The sequence below is a fragment of the Ochotona curzoniae genome, unplaced genomic scaffold, assembly GCF_017591425.1.
Source record: "Ochotona curzoniae isolate NIBS_2020 unplaced genomic scaffold, NIBS_Ocur_1.0 contig_1031, whole genome shotgun sequence".
Lineage (NCBI taxonomy): Eukaryota > Metazoa > Chordata > Mammalia > Lagomorpha > Ochotonidae > Ochotona > Ochotona curzoniae.
In genome coordinates, this window is record NW_024464927.1 from 39,496 (window position 1) to 56,400 (window position 16,905).

Here is a 16,905-nt window from a genome sequence, read left to right on the forward strand (position 1 = left end):
CTGGCAAGTCAAGGATCTCCCCTCAGGCCTCAGGCCCTCCCTCGCATTAGGCTCTGCACATGGAAGGTGCCGGGCTATCTTTTGGGGCTCCATGGACAAGGCGCTTGTTCAGGCCAGAAGAGTCCTGAAACCAACCAGAGGAGACAGCTGTGTTCTGTTGCCTGCTGGGGCTCGTTTCCCAGATGAGACTTTTCCACAGTGCTGCTTGCCAGTCCACAGGCTTGGCAGTGAAGTCGGCAAAGCACAGTGAGTAAATGCCATTTCATCCCAGTCCTCTGTTTCCATGACCAGGCTCCAGGTGGCCCAGCTCCTGAGGGTCAGCTCAGGGTGTCTGCACAGAGGTGGGAGTAGACAGGCCCTAGAGACCACTGGGGAATGGACTGAGGCCGACTCCCCTCACCTGCTCCCTCCCTGGCAAACAGCACCTCAGACCTGGACTTTGCAAGTGGCTGTGCCAAGCTCTCTGTGCTGCTGGGGACCGGCTTCTGCTTAGCAACCAAAGATGTCCTGACAGTTAGGCTTACCACTTCACAGGACCTCAGAGTGGGTCGCTGCAACTCTGCACCCCAGACAATGGGAAAGAGGGCAAGACAAAACAGACTTGACAAGAACATCACACACAGGAACTGCAAGGCTCTGCTGTCACTGGGAGATTCAGAGCCACGAGCTGACTTAGGTCTCAAAGCTACTCCTGACAACACCAGAATCTGAACTTGGCCTCCTGGCTTCCAGCTGGAGGCCTGCATGAGGTGATGTTGGCCGTGGCAGATCTATGCTAAGGTGACCCCTGTCAGCAGGCCTCTGGCAGGGCTCTTTACATGCTGATGACAACATAAAGCACGATCTGAGTTTTGCAGCACTAAATGTGCAGTGGGGCCTGTTGGGTTCCTGGGAGCAGGAACACACCCTAAGTGACTGAATGCCTTCAGCAAGGGAGCATGAGCCTGAAGAGGGCAAGGGTGGCAGGGTGTGCAGAGAGGCCAGGCCAACCTCAGTGGACACCAGGGTGTCACGATGCCCTTTTGGCTGAGAGTTAATTTCATGAGATGAGCAGGGAGCGAAGGGAGCAGGCAGAGGAAGGAGTTGGCACCACACAGGCAAGAACAGGAAGCTTAGCTTGGGGGATAAAAAGCTCATACTTCAACAGTTCTGTGTGTGCTTGGTGATCACTGGGACCAAAGTGGAAGCAATATTCCCTATCACCAACCTTCTGGGGTGGCCAGGTGCCCCTGGGAGTGCCCAAGTCTGGGATGTCACATTTGTGCAACAGCTGGGCCAGGCTCGGGCTCCATTTCCTGGTGGGAGGAAAGTGCTGTCAATAGTCCAGTCCTGCCAGCACAGTGCCCCGCAGCCTCCCTGGCAACCTGGCTGGCCACAGGAGGTAGGGAGCCTCCATGCAGCCACTCAACTGCAGCCCAATGGCTGCCTGTGCTTGCCAGGCAGCTCTGCCCCACGGCTGGTCCACCTACCTCCCATGGCGCCTCAGGCGGTGTCTGCAGAGAGCTGAGCTCCTGTGCAGTCTGCAGTATCTGCTTCGCCAGTGTAAACCTCCTGCCCCGGTCAACACCCCTAAGCCCCTACCCCTTGAGGTCACCGTGTGAGCTGCTCACAGAGTTCAGCAAGCATCCCTGTGTCAGCAAGCAGCGCCTGTCTCATCAGTCCCCACCTGAGCCTCCTGGAGGGCACTGGGTACAGCCTGGCACCTTTTTCTGGGCAGCTCCTGACTGAAGGGAGGGTCTGACTCCTCCATGTCGGATGAGGACTGTCCATGGAAACACACTCCTCCTCCCAGCTCCAGTTCCGGGGAGTCCTTGTGCAGACACTTCAGCCAGCGGCTCTCAGAGGGCTGTGTTGGGAAGAACAGGAAAGCAAGCCCTTTGACTGCAGCTCTCACACCCAGGGCTCAGGGATGGTGCCTGCTGGCGAGGCCTTGGAGAGGCAGCAGAACCCCCGAACGTCCATGCTCCCTGACCCAGTGACCCCACACAGACAACAAAGGCACAGAGATACTCGTGGCGCTGTAGACGCCATTGTTTAGAAAGTGTGGAGACAGCCTCAGGCACTCAAAAAAGGGATCAGTGCCAGCAGCCCGCTTTCCACCGTATTCCCAGTTTTAAAAACTGAAAATACCCGGAAACTGCAATAATACAGAAGCCTTTTCTTACTGAAAACTTAAGCAAACATGTCTTTTCTTGACACAAAAATGATGTAACATGAAGCGTTCGAGTGGCTGACCCGGAAGCTCAGGTGCTGAGAGCTGCACTGGAGGTGGGCCTAGGAGTGTCTACTGATTTCCCACAAAGCCGACCAAGTGGCATGTGAAAGTCAGACAGGCCCGACAGGTAGCTGGAAAGAGCAGAGGAGGAGTCTCCCTAGAAGTATGCAGGATGCCTGAGTTAGCAAGACCAAAGTGCCACCTCATCCTTCGGAGTTCCTGCTTTTATCACGACAAAAGAAAGAAGTTACCAATCCTATCCTATCCTTCCTCTGGGCTTTTCACCAGAGACAAGCTAGACAGGGTTGTGATCCTGGCCCAATGAAGGACTCTGTGCCTTCCTCTCATTGATTATTAGCTGTCATAATGAACATCTGAATTAGCTGAAAAGACACCACCCCCACCGTTCTCTCGGGTTTTCCTCTCTGAGAGCCCCACTCAATCCTGCGGCAGGTTTGTCTTGAATAAATCTCGCTTTGCTTCTTGATTTGTCTGTGGGGAAATCCTTCTTTCCTGTGAGGTAAGACCTGAGGTAGCCTCCGTCCTTCGTGCCCTTTCCCCAGAACAGTGATGAAATGGGAGAGGAATGTAGGGAGCTGGCATGGCAGTCAGGAGCTGGAAGCCACACCTCCCCACGCTATGTAATCCCTATCTGTAGGTCAGAGGACCCCTTCCCAGGGGATACTTCCTCACACCTGTTGGGGGGCGGGGGTCACATAACCACTCCCTTTTGGAACCCTGTAAGAGCCCTAACAAGGAGGGGCTCTCCCACTCAAGGATGCTCTCACTCTCGCTCTTCCTGCAGATGCAGAGGAGAAAGCACCCTTCTTCCACCCTCCCCGTTTTTGGGTCACTCTGCTCCTCAACACGTCCACATGGGTGTGATTTCCTCACCATTTAAAGAAACTTCATCACTTCAGAAGATGCACTGGATGGTTTAAGAACCTGGAATAGGTATTTGAGACCACCTAGCCCAGGACGGCAAGAGGGTGGCCAGAGTGGTCCTGTGAGCAGAAGGTGGGAGTTCTCCTGTAGGGACCTGCTATTCTGGGTGGACTGATGACCACAAGAACTAAAGTGCTCTCTCACACACCGCCTGCCCACAGCACTGTGTGACTTACGCTCTCCAGAGGAGTGACCAGGGACCTGACCCTCGGACTCCTGTCCCTGAAAGGTACCTGGAGGGCGGGGGCACAAGGGGCAGGAGCCGGAGGACAGGTTCTGTTCCGGAGGAGCCATTACACAGCACAAAGGAAGAAGCCCTCTTCGTGTAGCAACGATGTGTGGATATGTGGACAGGTTATAGGTTCTTGTATCCCTGTACTTGTGAACACTTGTCATCAGTATTGTTGACTGTATGGCTAATGAATACTGGTAAACTAAAGTTACAAGAAGCCCTGGTTCGGAGGAAGCTCCTGCATTGCAGCCCAGCAGGACATGGCACAATAAAAAACCCACGTCCCTAGAAACTCGGTTGTCACTGACCTGAGAAAGGGGGGAAGAGAACAGCCTGCTTTCATCAACAGGCCAGTGCAGTCTGAAAGAGGAAATTCCCCCTGCTTCAACCTTTTACCCTGATGCCAACCCATCAGTGGGCCATTACTCTGTCTCCCGGGGTGCACCTTATAAGACAAGCAATTCTGAAGTGACTTATCTGCTCCTTCTGTCTACGAAACCAACCCCTTCTGCTCTGCTGGTTGCAGAATTCATTGAAGTGCTGCTCAATTCTAGAACTGCAATGAGTGCTTCAAATGAAATTTGTGTGATTCTGTCTTTTTGGTAACACATAAACAGAATCCGTTCCATTAGGTTTAGCACAGACGCAGCTGGCTTACCTGAGGATCCACATTCTCTGCCTGATGGTGATCTTCAAGTTCTTCTTCTCTGACACTTCCAGAACCTTGCAGAGACCTTAGGGGAAGAACATCCAAACCCCCTTAGTAAAATGAGCCCAAAGACGAAGGACAAATAAGATGAAAATGGCAGGATGCAAGGACTGAGCAAACCCCAGGCTGGTCTTGGGGCATCTCAGGGACTCAGCTCTGAGGTCTCATGTGCTTCTGGCGTCCTGCAGCAGCCGAGGATCTGGGAGAGGGGCCACTTATTTCCTCTGATTAGGGATGGTCAGGCCCTCCACCAACAGCAGGACTGGGCAGAGAGCCATGCACTCTGCTTAGGCTGGAACTGGCATCTTGGCTTTGACCATGACAAGCTCTGTGCTGCATCATGGTTTGACATCCTTGTTCCATTTTTCTCATCCCACTAATGTGGGTAATATTGTGCCCAGGACTGCAAAGATCAATGAAACAATGAATGTCCTTTGCTCAGGACCCCTGGAACACAGAATTCCATTCATCAACACAGGGATGTCCTCATGGAAAAAGGCCACACAAGTCACTGAGCTTGACACATCACGGTGACTCTAGCTGTCCTGCTGGGGAGGGGCTCTGCATCTCACCAAGATGAACTGACGCCATGTGGGTTGTCAAATCACATAATCCCATGCAACACTCCAGTGAGCTCACACTCCACCATATGTGGGCATCTACCACAGTTACTTTGCCTTCAGTCACTGATTCTCACAGGGCTATTATGAGGATGTATGCAGGTGAGAGCAGCTACCCTGCCCCCCAGCTGAGAACTAACAGTCCAGTGGGCAGTATCCTACCAGTGAGCGCCCCGAACCCTGCATACCTGACTTAAGAACCCATTCCAGCGGCTGTCACTGTGGTGCAGTAAGCTAACTCCCACCTGTGGCCCAGCATCCCAGAAGGGTGCCACTTCATGCCTCAGCTGCTTCCACTTCTGATCAGCTCCCTGCTTATGATCTGGGAAAGCAGTGGAGGATGGCTGGAGTCCTTGGGCACCCATGTGGGTGACCTGGAAGATACTCTTGCCTTCTGGTGTCAGATTGGCTCAGCTCTGCTTGTTGCAGCCATGTGGGGGTGAACCTGTGGAAGAAGATTCAGTCTCTCCTCTCTATAAATCTTTCAAGTATAAATAAATGTTTCAATAAACTTCATTCCAAAACCTAAAGAATGTCTCTGCGCTGTGAACATAGTCTGCCTTTTTGTCTGCAGCGTTGCCACCAAGAGGCGGGTGTCACAGTCCCTCCATAGATGAGCCAGCCCTCTCCAATGCTTCATTTTGTCTTCTGGCTCCCACAACCTCACTGTGGTGTGCTGAAAGAGTTTTTTTCTTCTTTTTTAAAGATTATTTATTTTTATTTGAAAGGCAGAGAGACAGAGAAAGATTTTCCAACTGCTCGTTCCCTTCCTACATGGTTGCAATGGCTAGAGCTAAGTCACCCCAAAGCCAAGAGCCAGGACCTTCCTCTGGACATCTTAAGGCTTTGGGCCATCCTCTACTGCTTTCCCAGGGCATAAGCAGGGATTTAATGGGAAGTGGAGCAGTCAGGACACGAACTGGTATCGATGTGGGATCCCAATGTGTGTGGGGCGAGGATTCAGCCACTGAACCATCATGCTGTGCCCAAGGATTTATACTTATTTTCATTTGAAGATCAGAGTCACAGAGAGAAACAGACCTTCGATGTGCTGATTCATTCCCCAAACGGCTCTAATGGCTGGGACTGAGCTGCTCCAAAGCCGGGAGCTAGGAGCCTCTTCTGGGTTTCCCATGTAGTGCAGGGAACCAGGTAGCCACTTTCACACATCATAGGCAGGAAGCCGGGTGGAAAGTGAAGCAGCTGGGACATGAACTGGTGCTCATATGGGATGCCACCGCTGCAGAGGCTTAGCCTACTTTGCCATGGTGCTGGCCTTTTTTAGTCAATCTTTACTTCACACTGTATAAATCCTCCAACTTTGATTTTTATTAACACTAATTAGATGATTCCTTGTCTTTTGTATTTCTATATAAGTTTCAGGTTTAGTTGGTTCTTTTCTTATTTACTTACTTGAAAGTCCGAGAGAGAGAGAGTAGGGAGAGAGAGATTTGTTTCCTCTGCTGGTTCATGGCACACATGGCCATAATAGTCAGGACTCAGCCAGGATTAAGTCAGGGGCAAGGAGCTTCATATGGTTCTCCCACGAGGGTGGCATGGGGCCACGCATTTGGGACACCCTCCGTTGCTTCCCCGAGCCATGAGCAAACAACCAGTACAAATCTTACAGAGTAGAGGTGCTATAGCACATTAGCCTGGTTTTTGATGCAGAATGCTTGGGTGTGTTCTGGATCTACAGAAGAACCAGTGTGACTGGCCTGTTGTCCTAACATATTCTGGTTTGATTATAAGTCTCACAGCTGGTAGAAACTTTCCATCCTGTGTCCCTCCTCGTTGCCTGGCTTCCTAGGAGCTGGAACAGGTAATGGTTACCTGATACCACATCCAAGTCCCAGTGAGGGGAAGTACCTGTGGGGAAGGGGTCATCTCATTGACAGACAGGTAGATAGGAAGACATAGTGTAGAGGAGGTGTGCAGGTGTATGTAGTTTCAACTTGTGAGCTTAAGCAGTTATCTGCCTATTCCATTTCATCCTCCCTCAGATAGTTCTGACCTTAATCTTAAGGATTGCTGAAGGATGAGGCGCACACGCTGGAATGGGGCTGTGTTCTGGTCAGGATACAGTTGTAGCCTCCCTTGGCACAAGTGTGGACTGGGACTTGACGTACAGGGCTGGGTCAGACTGCAACACCTTCTGGTGTCTTGGAGGATCAGGGTAAATGTGGGACGGACTAGGCTGGGTTTCAACCCCAACTGAGCCATGTAAGTGCTATGTGTGTGTATGGACGAGCCATGGTTCAGCAAGAACCAGAATGGGTTGAAGGCCAGTTAAGAAAAGCCACTGCTCTTGCTAGGACAGGAGGTGAACTGCATAGTGCTGGCCCATAGACCCACTGGTAAGCGCGAAACCTGGCATCAGGAGGGGATCTGAGGGAGGAGCCTGAGCAACTCCTCTGACAGGACACGGATCCCACAAATAAGCCCAAGAAGCATGGAAGGAAACAGCCCAGAAGAGGTCATGGAAAGTGCCCCACTGGCATATACTTGGCATGGGTTGGGGGCAGAATAGGCTGAATCAGCTCCAGTCATCCCCTGGCAAACCAGAATGCCGGAGCAGAGTGTGGGTCGAGCCAGGTTCAGTCGTGACAAAAGCAGTACTCAACTTAGAATGCCAAGGTGAGGCTGCCTGTGCTGGATGTGACCACAGCACCCAACCAGCATACATGAGAAAAGGAAGAGAGGGGCAGACCCGGCAGGGGAGTAAGGGGTGGTTCCCTTGCTGGATAGCTATTCCCACTGGAGAGCATGAGCTGGGATGTGGATAGACCAGACTAGGCAGGGCTGCAGCACCTGTGCGCCTCATGGGGACCAGATCAGGGAAGAGCCAGGATGGGCAGACTATTCCTACTGGTGCTAACAAAACTAGAGGGGGCGAGAACTGTCAGGGCTTAACCAGAGCAGAAGCTGGCACTAGGGGCTAATACTGTCAAGTCCAACCACAGGGCCACCTGGAGAGAGCATAATCCGGAAGTGAGAGTGACCTGGGAAGGAAATAGTGGGCTCTTCCCTTTTGGGTTACCACTCCCATGGGAGGGCACAAAATAACTAGGACAGGGGCTGGGGTGGCTAGACAGAGAGGCACTCAACGACATCTGTGAGGGCTAGACAGTTTAGCTGGTTGGATGGAACTAAGCTCCAATACCCTTCGACATTTATGAGAGCCAAATGGGATACGGAGCAGACTAAATTAGCCTGCTACACATGCTGCTGCAAATCAGGGCAGGGGTGGGGGTGATTGGGGGTCGCTCTGACTAGGCTGCAGCTCCCATTGGTATGTGTGATGACCGAGTGAGTATGTGATGAGCAGAACCAGGATGGACTACAACAACCATTGGTTCCAGTGGAAGTTGGGGCTGAAGACGGAACCAGCCCAGCAATTGCAACCACCAGCTGATTGGGGAGGTGGACTGTGCCAGGTCCTCTACTTGCTAGTGCATATAGGAATCTGGTCTGGGAACACCTCAGGGTTTCTTTGGGGATCTGCTCAACTGAAATGGCAGACTCAGAACCTTTACCAAGAATAAGACGGAAGATACAACAGGTCAATCAACCACCACAGCTACATGCTGGCAGCGAAACACTGGATGAAGGGAGATTCTATGATGGGCTATGTCAATCAGTAGATTATTCAACAGCCTCATCGTGTCTGGAGTGGCAAGACTGGCAGCAATGCATAACTGGTGCACTGTTGGGACCATTTGAGCAAGGATCTTGGAATATGCCCTACATCTGGGACCTGGGGTGGGTGGGAGACTGGGTGGGGCTTCTCCTCAATATTCCCTTTAGCCCTTGTAACTTTTTACCCTAATCAACAATGTAAAGAGTGCCAAAATAAAATTTAAAAAGAAAAAAAAAGATTCATCACATCTTCTGCAATTACTTCCTGCTGGTTATGGACATGAGCCTTGCCTGGTCTGGGTTTGGAAATCTCTGTGTCATCTAATGGGTCTATCTCAGGAGTCAGAGAATTTCCAGTCAGTGCCAATGGCTGTGTCCTCATTACTCTGCAAAGTTGCTGGATTCTTTTTGCCTTTAAGAGAGGCATTTAAGGTCCTGGTTCACTGGAGTAGCCTGGCTTATCTTTTGTATGTTCCTGAGTAAGTTCCTCCCTCTTGCAGAAGAGCCTGCCAAGGCAGTGTCCCACATGCAGCTGTGTACACTGAGGTCAGGGCACATCCTAAAGATCTGGCCCTGAGATCAGAGATCCTCTGGCACCAGAAGTCAACTGAGCAGGAAGCCCGGGGCTGCCTACCGATGCCAAAGCCATCAGTGGGACCACGAAAAAGCAGATCATGGCAGGGATTCCTGGAAGATACAGCTGACTCACCCCTGGGACTCAGAGGGGACACAGGGCAGCAACACTCCTGAAACACACCCATGTAGCAAAGGGCTCTAGGCACACTCCTAGCCAGGCCAGCTACCATGGCAGGGGATGTGCTGGCACTAATGTCCCAATCTGCAGGGCTAATGGTTGGCAGGAACAAGGTCATCTATTACAATGTCCTAAGTAAAATGAAGGAAGGAAGGAAGGAAGGAAGGAAGGAAGGAAGGAAGGAAGGAAGGAAGGAAGAAAGGAAGGAAGTAAGTAAGTTCGTTGGCAGTTTCTTAAAAGAAAAGTTGGGGGAGTGGCTGGGCCCACTATGATGACTAAATCTTCACCTTGCAACAGCTGGGATCCCATGTAGGAGTCATTTCACGACCAGCTGCTCCACTTCCCTTCCAGCTCCTTGCTTGTGACCTGGCTTCAGATAAATTCAGGTCTGGCCATTACAGCCACTTGGGGAGTGAGCCAGCAGATGGAAGATCTTTTCTCCTGTCTCTCCATCTCTCTGTAAATCTGCCTTTTAAGAAAAAGAAATAAATCTTTAATAAAAGAAAGAAAAATCACAGTGAGAAAGAGACAGAGACAGAATTTCCATGCACTGGTTCACTCCTCACAGTTGCATCCTCTGCTGCTTTCCCAGGCCATCAGCAGGGAGCCGGGGCAGAAACGGAGCAGCTGGGACATGAACTGGTGTCCATGTCTGATGCCAGTGCCACAGGGGGAAGATTAGCTCACCATGCCACTGTGCCAGCCTATGTTTTTTTTTAAAGATTTAGTTTTATTATTTTTTTTTTTTATTGGAAAGGCGGATATACAGAGACACAGAAGAAGATCTTCCATCCGATTATTCACTCCCCAAGTGAGCGCAATGGCTGACGCTATGCCGATCCGAAGCCAGGAGACTCTTCTGGGTCTCCCACACAGGTGCAGGGTCCCAAAGCTTTGGGCCGTCCTCGACTGCTCTTCCGGGCCACAGGCAGGGAGCTGGAAGGGAAGTGGGGCCGCCGGGATAGAACCAGCACCCATATGGGATCCTGGGCGTGCAAGGTGAGGACCTTAACCACTTGCGCCATCGCGCCGGGCCCCTAATGTTTTTTTTTTTTTTTTAAAGATTTATTTTTATTATTTTTTCATTGGAAAGGCGGATATACAGAGAGGAGAGACAGAGAGGAAGATCTTCCATCCGATGATTCACTCCCCAAGTGAGCGCAACGGGCCGATACTATGCCAGTCCGAAGCCAGGAGCCTCTTCCGGGTCTCCCACGCGGGTGCAGGGTCCCAAAGCTTTGGGCCGTCCTCGACTGCTTTCCCGGGCCACAGGCAGGGAGCTGGAAGGGAAGCAGGGCTGCCGGGATTAGAACCGGCGCCCATATGGGATCCCGGGCGTGCAAGGCGAGGACCTTTAACCACTTGCGCCACCGCGCCGGGCCCGCCCCTAATGTTTTGTTTTTAAGAGCCAGAAGCTTCATCAGGTCTACCACAATGGTGGCCTGAGCCCAAACACTTGGGCCATCTTGCACAGCTTTTCCTAGGTCATTAATAGGAAGCTAGATTGCAAGTGGAGCATTGGGACACAAACCAGCATCCATACGGCATGTTGGGGGCAATGACTTTACCCACCAAGCCACAACACTGGGCCTCTACTTTAGCTTTCAAGAACTGGGAGCCAATGTTGTGGCACAGCAAGTTAAGTCCCTGCCTATAGTGGTGGCATCCTTTATCAGAGCGCTGCTTCAAGTCCCCACTGCTCTGCCTGTGACCCAGCTCCCCGTTGGTATGCCTGGGAAGGCAGCAGAGAATGGCCCAAGTAGCTGGGTAACTGGCACTCATGTGGGAGGCCCAGATGGAGCTTCAGGCTCCTAGCTTTGTTCTGGCCCAGCCCTGCCCATTGTGGCCAGTGGACCAGTGTAAGATTTCACTATTTCACTGTCTCCCTTTGTCACTCTGTCAAAGAAATAAATTTTCAACTAACTGATTTTCTAAAGCCCCCATTGTCAGATTTACTAAACATGCAATATTACACATACTGAAATCCTTAAGCTTTCACTTTCCTCAGCTGCCTGCTGCTCAGTCTATTCTGACATATTTCCTTCATTGTTTAGTAATTTCAAAAACTGTATGCATTTAAATAGCACAGTTTACAGAGAGAGATAAGGAAAGACAGAGAGCTCTTCCATTTGCTGCTTCGCTCTCCAAATGGATGCAATGGTCAGAGAAGGGCTGGTCCAAACCCAAAGAGCCAGAAGCTTCTTTAGAGTCTCCCACATGGGTACAGGAGCCCAAGAATTCAGGTCACCTTCGAAAGCTTTCACACGCACATTAGCAGGGACGTGCATCTGAAGTGGAGCAACATGGACTTGAACTGGCATCCATAAGAGATGCCTGCTAACAGATGGTGCCTTACGTGCCAAGCCACAGCACCATCCCCCTGTTTCATGAGTTTTAATTTTGATTCTGTGTTTCCTGGGATTCTGCCTGTGGGAGTTCTTGGAAGCCAAGATGGAAGGTGTGCTGCTCCAGAGAGGAGCAACTGAAATGCACACTTTCAGCTTGAGGCTTTTGCACCGTGTGTGTGGAAGGCTAGAAAAGCAGGAGGATTTTCAAAATCGTTGTCAGCTATTCCCTCTTCGTCAGCAGCTGCATAGTGGGTATGTGCTTTGTTCGTGACAGGACGGCCCTATGGGACTCACTTTACTTGGAGGGCTCCCACTGTCCTTCCCCACTGACCAGGCCCTACACTATATTTTTCCTCCTGCAGCTCTCTGGCCGGCTGAACAAGGGCTCCAGGGAACCAGGTGTCAATCGCAGTAGCTCAGAGGTTGCCTTCGGGATTTTGGCTTTTACTTCATTTTTCCCTTGAGGGTTATTGATTCTCCTGCCAGCTCCTTAGAGCACTGAAAAAACACCTGCAGCCAGTATTTTTATTTTCACTTAGATGCCGGAGTCCAGCTCCAGCTGATTCCGGAACTCAAGAAGGGTGCATGGATAAGGCGTAAAGAAAATAGACGGAGCCTAGGATTCCATGATCATCATGGACAATGCATGAAAGCTGTCTGCTTTATTTACACAGTCAAACTCTGGCTCAGACTTTTTATGTCATGGTCAAGTGGGTGTTTCTAAGGATAATTCTGCAGCTTGTTCCACCTTAAAGCAGGATGTTATCCATCCTGGCGCCATGGTTAGGAAGTTCTCAATAGATGGTGCATATCAATCAGTAACACATTCCTACTACAATCCTCATTCTACAGCTTAGTCTTGAATCAGTTAAGGGAGGAAATGCATCACAGAACGAAGGGACTAAGGATCATAGAAACAGGGAAAGAATAGATTCCCACTACACCTGGGGAAAGAACACCCTTGATCAATGGGGGCAGCCGAGAGAGCAATAATGAAAGGCCTTGTGGCTAAAACGGTATCAGCAACATCAACTTCCAAGCTCACATTGATAGTAAACATTAATTCCGCAGAGGCAGACAATGCCTAAATAAACTATAGAAATCTCAGCGGGGCTGTCCGGTGTCCATGCAAAGGGAGGTGGAGCTGCAATTCGGGTGGATGTAGTGACATCCTCCGGGCCCTACCATACAGCGGGAAATTCCTTGCTCCCCTGCCTACAATGGAACAGTTCTCCTCACACCTTCCTGTCTTCCACACCCATCACACAGACTCCAGCAGTGAGAGAATTGTTTAACACGTTCAATTCATTGTATAAGAGTATGATGAGGATCCAATGCTGTGGCATAACTAGTGAAACTTCTGCCTGTGGTACCAGGATCACCTACGGACCTTGGTTCAAGTCTCAGCTGCTCCAATTCCTACCCAGTTCCTTACTCATGACCTGGCAAGGTAGCACAGGATGGGGCAAGACCTTGGGAACCTGCACCCCCATGAGAGACCCAGAAGAAGCTTCTGGCTCCTGGCTTCAGATAGCCCAGCTCTAACTGTTGCAGCCATTTGGGCAGTGAATCTGCAGATGGCAGATCTCTCTTTCTCTCTGTAGCTCTGCTTTTCAAATACAAATGAATAAATATTAAAAGCATAATATGAAAGATGTGTAGGGAAAATGTCAATAAAAGATAATGCATGTCCGAGTTCGACTTTGGCAGCTTGGGTGACAGCAGCCCTCCACAGCATGGTGGCTTGCTTGCACACAGTACCCAAGCCAGGTCGGACCCAATGCCTGGGACCCAGCGGATGAACACCATCACCATGCAGTGAGCGAGTCCTGGCTGTTGGGAGGCCAGTGAGCCCTTGCATGCCAGGCTCTAACTGCTGGCTGCCTGATGACAAGCTCTAGTGTTTTCTTGGGTATGTAACTGCTGACTAAAGACAGCAATGGATAAAGCCAATGTGTGTGTAGGGGAGGGACGAATCCTGTGTGACTCCCAACAACGGGGTCACCAATCTTGCTGGCAAGTGTGGGGAACTGAGACCTAGCCGTTCAAAGGGGAGAGTTGGTATGATCTGTTTGGGTCAGACTGATTCATCAGCCCACTTGGAGTCCTGAGATGGGTTGTTAACATTGAGCATTGTTGACTGCCACATGCCAGTCTACATGGCTGAGGGCCTGTCTGGCAGGGTTGGATCCCAGGACATGACTAAGTGTTGGAATAGGGGTGAGTCACATTAGGAATTGTCATGACACCAATCAGCACGTGAGAGAACCAGGTCCTGGAGTAGATTCTGTGGGGCATAAATGGGCCCAACCCTGTGGAAATACAAGTCCCATTGGTTAGCTGAAGAGTTGCGGTGGATATGAACTGAGCTAGGAAATACTATGGAACCCACCAACACTCATAAGTGCTGGGGATGGTGACAGCATGGGCAGGTCCAGGCTGCAGCCCCCACACATGCATCCTACCACAGGGTATGATGTGTGAGGTAGGCCGGGCTGCAATATCCTCCAGCTCATACAAAGGTTAAGACAAGTGGCAGGCTATGCCGGGCAACGACCTAACATCTGCTGGAGCATGTGAGCTCTTTGTCACAGAGTACTTAATAGGCGAACTTGGGAACCTTGAGAACCTATTGGGGGTCACAGCTCCTGCTGGTGAGCACATGCTTCATGCCTGGGTATTGGGCATGAAACACGTGAGCCTGAGCAGGGTAACTCCAACTGTTGGCTAATGTGTGGGTTGGCTTTGAAGAGGAATGACCGGGCAAGGTCAAGCCAACCTTTCCTCAACAGCAAGGGCAGAAACCAGGCTGGAACACAGGTCATGTTCAGCTAGGTTGTCACACATACCAGATTGCATGAAACTGATAAGGAAGCAGACAGAGCAGGGCCAAGTTCTAGCACCCACCAGCGAGTGGCGAGACTTGGTTTAGGCTGGGTCAGGACAGGCTTCAGCATCGAAAAGCAAAGGTCATGACAGCTGAGGGATCAGGCCAAGTTGGGTCAGAGCAACCATAGCTGGGAATATACGTGGGGAGCAAGGGGACACCCTGGTTAGGTTGTGGTTCCCACTGGTAAGCACAGGGCTGGAATAGGAGCCATGTTCTGGTCTAGATAAGGCTGCAGCATACTCTGGCACACATGTGGGTTGGGGCTGGGTGTGCCACACTGGGCTAGACCCCAGCACACAATGGTGCCAGTCAGTGGATTCTGGAGAGATTTCATTGTGTTCGGAATGGCGAGACTGACAGCAATTCAGATGCACATGGCTGGTCCCTAGTCCTCACACTAGTCGGTGTGTGCTGCAGCCTAGCCCAGCCTGCCCTACACTCATTCTGGCTCTTGCAAGTGCCAGAGTTGCTGGAGCCTAGCCAAAAGTAGCCAAACCAGCCAAACCCGGCCCACACTATACCAATGGTTGTTGCAGCCTTTCTCAGCCTGCTCTACCACTACCACTAGCCCTAGCTCTTGCATTCACCCATGGAAGGTGCAGCCTAGCAAGGGAGTCCTCAAAGATCCCCTACCAGGCCCATTCTAAGTTCCTGGACTTGTAATATCCTGTAAGTGCTTCAAACCAACCTGGTACGGTCCAACTGCACTCTCAGCTCTTGCTGCCAGGTGTTGCAACTTAGCCCAACTGGATGCAGTCCACACCATGTCTTGGCTCTTGGGCGTACCTGTGGGTGCTGAGGCCTGCCTCAGCTCAGCCTGCCCACAACTCTGGGCCACTCAAATGTTGATGAGTATTGCAGCCAGCCCCAGTGATCATGCTTCCTAGGAGAAGCTGCAGCCTAGTGCAGGAGTCCCCTTACGTGTCTTCCCCCTCAACCCCAGATCACATGCATGCTAGTGGATTCCATGATCCTGTTTGGCATGGTGTGCCCTCAGTTCTGGTATTTTCATGTGCCAGCAGGTACTGTAACCTGGCCCATCCTGACATCCTCCCAGCCCTGGCTCCAGTGAGTGTCAGTTGAGTTCCATAGTCCAGCCTTCCTTCGTCCATCATCAAACCCAGCTCTCCATGTCAACCAGTGGTTGCTACAATCTCATAGACACGAGCTCAAGGCCCTGCAGATTCTGCTCCCAGAGCCAGTCCTCTAGCACTCTGGTGAGTGCTATGGCTCACCTCCAGCCCTAACACTCATGGGTAAATACTTCAGCCTAGCAGAGACAGGCATGACTTGCAGCTTCAGCTTTTCCATCTGCCAGCAGACGACAGGTGATACAGTTTAGCACAGCTCATGTCTCCCACGTGGGCAGGTGCCTTGCTCCTGATTCAATCATGTCCTCCAAACTTCCCCCCTCCAAACCACCTAGTCTTGGCTCCCTCGTCTATCTGTGAGTGCAGTGACCTATCTGTGGAAGATCCCACATGTCATTCCTTCCCTGTCATACATGCCTTCAGGTCCTCCCAATCCAGCGTGCTCTTAGGTGCTTCCTTCAGCAGCACATATACCAATATTTCCAGACACAATTCCCTGGGCAATCTGCAGTTCTCCCCCAACCCCCATTCTGAGGGCCGGGATTGTGTGTCCCAGCCTGGTGTTCCCCACATCCACACATATCTTTAAAAAGTATAAATAGGTAACTGCTGGCATGCTGGTATAGTTAATACAGATTTGACATTATCCAGCACCAGAGTGCCCACCCGCCACTGGCTCTTTTGCTCCCGGCAGTATAACACTTGCTGAGGTTCAATAATGTAGGCTGGCAAGTTGTCTACAGCTGAGGGGACGGATATTTTTAAAAGGTTTGTATACATCATATATGAAATAGCATGTCATTAACTTATGGAACACTGTGACTACTAAGAAAATTAGGTTAAAGCCATCAGAGGAGATAAAATTGAATACTAAAATGTGACCCCACGGAAGTCAGAAAAGGAGAACTCATTGAGTCAGAGAGAAAACAAGGAGTCTACTAAGACTGATACTCGGCTGCATCAGTAACTGTGCAGATGTGGATCAAACACCACCATATTAGACAAAAAAAAGCATTTCATGATGGCCAAATAGAGGAGTTCAGCACTTACCTCCACCAAGAAGATCCAAATCAGCTACATGTCAAGGTTGAGTGCCCAAGGGCCAGCACCTGAAAGCATTAATGGGACAGTGGGTGGAGGGCAGGACACCAAGACACACCAGCACAGAAGAGGGCAACAAAATCCAGGTAGGAGCCCCAGAGCCAGTGGGATTCCCTCCTACAGGGGAAAGGCTGAGCAAGGGAGCACCCACACAGCCCACCATTTGAACCCCCAAAGTGGGCAACACCTGCCCGACAGCAATCCAGTCAGCACAGACCAGAAGCTTGGTAAGGAGGGCTCCCTTGGAAACACAGCAGCTTTGTCCCAGAGAAGTGAGGAACATGTCCTCCCCTGACCCTCAGAGTGTGCAGGCTGAGGCAGGGAGGTGTCACTGTTAGAAGCCATGCTATGCTAAGACAGA

General features: G+C 51.0%; 1 protein-coding gene and 2 long non-coding RNA genes across 4 annotated transcripts in view; 1 reads left to right on the top strand and 2 right to left on the bottom strand.

Moving 5' to 3' along the window:
* LOC121164542 overlaps positions 1–16,905 on the top strand; it is a 104,736-nt gene that overhangs the window by 38,831 nt on the left and 49,000 nt on the right. The window lies entirely within an intron of this gene.
* LOC121164484 (MRN complex-interacting protein-like) overlaps positions 1–16,905 on the bottom strand; it is an 813,414-nt gene that overhangs the window by 194 nt on the left and 796,315 nt on the right. The window lies entirely within an intron of this gene.
* Positions 1,184–16,905, bottom strand: part of LOC121164547 — a 46,046-nt gene continuing 30,324 nt past the window's right edge. The window contains exons 4-7 of the long non-coding RNA XR_005885124.1: positions 16,494–16,552; positions 4,051–4,126; positions 1,704–1,846; positions 1,184–1,295 (exon numbers count right to left, since the gene is read on the bottom strand). This is a non-coding gene — a long non-coding RNA (uncharacterized LOC121164547). The remainder of the gene's footprint in view (positions 1,296–1,703; positions 1,847–4,050; positions 4,127–16,493; positions 16,553–16,905) is intronic.